The sequence below is a fragment of the Telmatherina bonti genome, assembly GCF_933228915.1.
Source record: "Telmatherina bonti genome assembly, chromosome: 3".
NCBI lineage: Eukaryota > Metazoa > Chordata > Actinopteri > Atheriniformes > Telmatherinidae > Telmatherina > Telmatherina bonti.
In genome coordinates, this window is record NC_136621.1 from 41,993,465 (window position 1) to 41,999,947 (window position 6,483).

The window sequence follows — 6,483 nt, forward strand, 5'->3', positions numbered from 1 at the left end:
TTCATCGATCCATCCATCATTTATTCATCCATCCAACATCCATTCATCCATCCATCATCCATCCATCATTTATTCACCCATCCAACATCTATTCATCCATCATCATCCGTCCATCATTTATCCACCCATCCATTTGTCATTTATCCATCCATTCAATCAATCCATCATTTATTCATCCATCAATCATCCATCCATCATTTATCCATCCATCATCCATCCATCCATCATTTATTCATTCATCCATCATCCATCCATCCATCCATCATTTATCCATCCATCCATCCATCCATCCATCATTTATTCATCCATCCATCCATCCATCATTTATTCATCCATCCATCCATCCATCCATCCATCCATCATTTATTCATCCATCCATCCATCATCCATCCATCATTTATCCACTCATCCATCCATCTTTTATCCATCCATCCATCATTTATCCACTCATCCATCCATCATCCATCCATCCATCATTTATCCACCCAACCATCATCCATCCATCCATCATTTATCCACCCAACCATCATCCATCCATCCATCATTTATCCACCCAACCATCATCCATCCATCCATCATTCATCCATCATTCATCCATCCATCATTCATCCATCCATCCATCATTCATCCATCATCCATCCATCATTTATCCATCCATCGATCATTTATCCATGCATCCATCATTTATCCATCCATCCACCCATCCATCCATCATCCATCCACCCATCCATCCATCATCAATCCATCCATTATTTATCCACCCATCCATCATTTATCCATCCATCCATCCATCATTTATTCATCCATCCATTTTCCATCCATCCATTCATCCATCCATCATTTATCCACTCATCCATCCATCATCCATCCATCCATCCATCCATCATTTATCCACTCATCCATCCATCATCCATCCATCCATCATTTATCCATCCATCCATCCATCATTATCCACTCATCCATCCATCATCCATCCATCCATCCATCCATCCATCATTTATCCACTCATCCATCCATCATCCATCATCCATCCATCCATCATCCATCCATCCATCATTTATCCACTCATCCATCCACCATTTATCCATCCATCCATCCACCATTTATCCATCCATCCATCCAACATTTCTCCACTCATCCATCCATCATTTCTCCACTCATCTATCCATCATTTCTCCACTCATCCATCCATCATTTATCCATCCATCCATCATTTATCCACCCAACCATCCATCCATTCATCATTTATCCACTCATCCATCATCCTTTCCATCATTTAGTCATCCATCCATCATCCATCCATCCATCATTTAGTCATCCATCCAACATCCATCCATCCATTAATTATCCACCCATCCATCATCCTGTCCATCATTTAGTCATCCATCCATCATCCATCCATCCATCATTTAGTCATCCATCCATCATCCATCCATCATTTAGTCATCCATCCATCATCCATCCATCATTTAGTCATCCATCCATTATCCATCCATCCATCATTTAGTCATCCATCCATCATCCATCCACCCATCATTTATTCATCCATCCATCATTTAGTCATCCATCCATTATTTAGCGACCCATCCATCATCCACCCATCCATCATCCATCCATCATTTATCCATCCATCCATCCATCCATCATTTATCCACCCATCCATCCATCCATCCATCCATCATCCATCCATCCATCATTTAGTCATCCATCCATCATTTATCGACCAATCCATCATCCACCCATCCATCATCCATCCATCATTTATCCATCCATCCATCATCCATCCATCCATCCATCCATCCATCATTTATGCACCCATCCATCCATCCATCCATCCATCATTTATCCACCCATCCATCCATCCATCCATCATTTATCCACTCATCCATCAAACATCCATCCATCCATCATCCATCCATCATTTAGTCATCCATCCAACATCCATCCATCCATCCATTAATTATCCACCCATCCATCATCCATCCATCCATCATTTATTCATCCATCCATCATTTAGTCATCCATCCATCATTTATCGACCCATCCATCATCCACCCATCCATCATCCATCCATCATTTATCCATCCATCCATCATTTATTCATCCATCCAACATCCATCCATCATTTATCCATCCATCATTTATTCATCCATCCAACATCCATCCATCATTTATCCATCCATCATTTATTCATCCATCCAACATCCATCCATCATCCATCCATCCATCCATCATCCATCCATCCATCCATCATTCATCCATCCATCATCCATCCATCATTCATCGATCCATCCATCATTTATTCATCCATCCAACATCCATTCATCCATCCATCATCCATCCATCATTTATTCACCCATCCAACATCTATTCATCCATCATCATCCGTCCATCATTTATCCACCCATCCATTTGTCATTTATCCATCCATTCAATCAATCCATCATTTATTCATCCATCAATCATCCATCCATCATTTATCCATCCATCATCCATCCATCCATCATTTATTCATTCATCCATCATCCATCCATCCATCCATCATTTATCCATCCATCCATCCATCCATCCATCCATCCATCCATCATTTATTCATCCATCCATCCATCCATCCATCATTTATTCATCCATCCATCATCCATCCATCCATCATTTATCCACTCATCCATCCATCATCCATCCATCATTTATCCACTCATCCATCCATCTTTTATCCATCCATCCATCATTTATCCACTCATCCATCCATCATCCATCCATCCATCATTTATCCACTCATCCATCCATCCATCCATCATCCATCCATCCATCATTTATCCACCCAACCATCATCCATCCATCCATCATTTATCCACCCAACCATCATCCATCCATCCATCATTTATCCACCCAACCATCATCCATCCATCCATCATTCATCCATCATTCATCCATCCATCATTCATCCATCCATCCATCATTCATCCATCATCCATCCATCATTTATCCATCCATCGATCATTTATCCATGCATCCATCATTTATCCATCCATCCACCCATCCATCCATCATCCATCCACCCATCCATCCATCATCAATCCATCCATTATTTATCCACCCATCCATCATTTATCCATCCATCCATCCATCATTTATTCATCCATCCATTTTCCATCCATCCATTCATCCATCCATCATTTATCCACTCATCCATCCATCATCCATCCATCCATCCATCCATCATTTATCCACTCATCCATCCATCATCCATCCATCCATCATTTATCCATCCATCCATCCATCATTATCCACTCATCCATCCATCATCCATCCATCCATCCATCCATCCATCATTTATCCACTCATCCATCCATCATCCATCATCCATCCATCCATCATCCATCCATCCATCATTTATCCACTCATCCATCCACCATTTATCCATCCATCCATCCACCATTTATCCATCCATCCATCCAACATTTCTCCACTCATCCATCCATCATTTCTCCACTCATCCATCCATCATTTCTCCACTCATCCATCCATCATTTATCCATCCATCCATCATTTATCCACCCAACCATCCATCCATTCATCATTTATCCACTCATCCATCATCCTTTCCATCATTTAGTCATCCATCCATCATCCATCCATCCATCATTTAGTCATCCATCCAACATCCATCCATCCATTATCCACCCATCCATCATCCTGTCCATCATTTAGTCATCCATCCATCATCCATCCATCCATCATTTAGTCATCCATCCATCATCCATCCATCATTTAGTCATCCATCCATTATCCATCCATCCATCATTTAGTCATCCATCCATCATCCATCCACCCATCATTTATTCATCCATCCATCATTTAGTCATCCATCCATTATTTATCGACCCATCCATCATCCACCCATCCATCATCCATCCATCATTTATCCATCCATCCATCCATCCATCCATCATTTATCCACCCATCCATCCATCCATCCATCCATCATCCATCCATCCATCATTTAGTCATCCATCCATCATTTATCGACCAATCCATCATCCACCCATCCATCATCCATCCATCATTTATCCATCCATCCATCATCCATCCATCCATCCATCATTTATGCACCCATCCATCCATCCATCCATCCATCATTTATCCACCCATCCATCCATCCATCCATCATTTATCCACTCATCCATCAAACATCCATCCATCCATCATCCATCCATCATTTAGTCATCCATCCAACATCCATCCATCCATCCATTAATTATCCACCCATCCATCATCCATCCATCCATCATTTATTCATCCATCCATCATTTAGTCATCCATCCATCATTTATCGACCCATCCATCATCCACCCATCCATCATCCATCCATCCATCCATCCATCCATCCATCCATCCATCCATCATCCATCCATCCATCCATCCATCCATCCATCCATCCATCCATCATTTATGCACCCATCCATCCATCCATCCATCATTTATCCACTCATCCATCAAACATCCATCCATCCATCATCCATCCATCATTTAGTCATCCATCCAACATCCATCCATCCATCCATTAATTATCCACCCATCCATCATCCATCCATCATTTAGTCATCCATCCATCATCCATCCATCCATCAGTTATTCATCTATCCATCATCCATCCATCCATCATTTAGTCATCCATCCATCATCCATCCATCCATCCATCATTTAGTCATCCATCCATCATCCATCCATCCATCCATCATTTATTCATCCATCCATCATTTATTCATCCATCCATCATTTAGTCATCCATCCATCATTTATCGACCCATCCATCATCCACCCATCCATCATCCATCCATCATTTATCCATCCATCCATCATCCATCCATCCATCCATCCATCATTTATCCACCCATCCATCTATCCATCCATCCATCATTTAGTCATCCATCCATCATCCATCCATCCATCCATCCATCATTTATTCATCCATCCATCATTTATCGACCCATCCATCATCCACCCATCCATCATCCATCCATCATTTATCCATCCATCCATCATTTATGCACCCATCCATCCATCCATCCATCATTTATCCACCCATCCATCCATCCATCCATCATTTATCCACTCATCCATCAAACATCCATCCATCCATCATCCATCCATCATTTAGTCATCCATCCAACATCCATCCATCCATCCATTAATTATCCACCCATCCATCATCCATCCATCATTTATTCATCCATCCATCATTTATTCATCCATCCATCATTTAGTCATCCATCCATCATTTAGTCATCCATCCATCCATCATCCATCCATCCATCCATCATTTATTCATCCATCCATCATTTATTCATCCATCCATCATTTAGTCATCCATCCATCATCCATCCATCCATCCATCATTTATTCATCCATCCATCATTTATTCATCCATCCATCAGTCATCCATCCATCATTTATCGACCCATCCATCATCCATCCATCATTTATCCATCCATCCATCATCCATCCATCCATCCATCCATCATCCATCCATCCATCATTTATCCACTCATCCATCCATCATCCATCCATCATTTATCCACCCATCCATCCATCCATCCATCCATCATTTATCCACTCATCCATCAATCATCCATCCATCCATCATCCATCCATCATTTAGTCATCCATCCAACATCCATCCATCCATCCATTAATTATCCATCCATCATTTAGTCATCCATCCATCATCCATCCATCCATCATTTAGTCATCCATCCATCATTTAGTCATCCATCCATCATCCATCCATCCATCATTTAGTCATCCATCCATCATCCATCCATCCATCATTTAGTCATCCATCCATCATCCATCATTTATTCATCCATCCATCATTTAGTCATCCATCCATCATTTAGTCATCCATCCATCATTTATCGACCCATCCATCATCCACCCATCCATCCATCATTTATCGACCCATCCATCATCCACCCATCCATCATCCATCCATTATTTATTCATCCATCATCCATCCATCCATCCATCCAACATCCATCCATCATCCATCCATCATTTATCCACCCATCCATTTGTCATTTATCCATCCATTCAATCAATCCATCATTTATTCATCCATCAATCATCCATCCATCATTTATTTATCCATCCATCATTTATTCATTTATCCATCATCCATCCATCCATCATTTATCCATCCATCCATCCATCCATCATCCACCCATCCATCATTTATCCATCAATCGTCCATCCATCCATTATTTATCCATTCTTCATTCATCCATCCATCATTTATCCATTCATCCATCCACCATTTATCCATTCATCCATCCATCATCCATCCATCATTTATCCATCCATCCATCATCCATTCATCATTTATCCATCCATCCATCATTTATTCATCCATCCATCATCCATTCATCATTTATCCATCATTTATCATCCATCCATCATTTATTCATCCATCCATCATTTCTC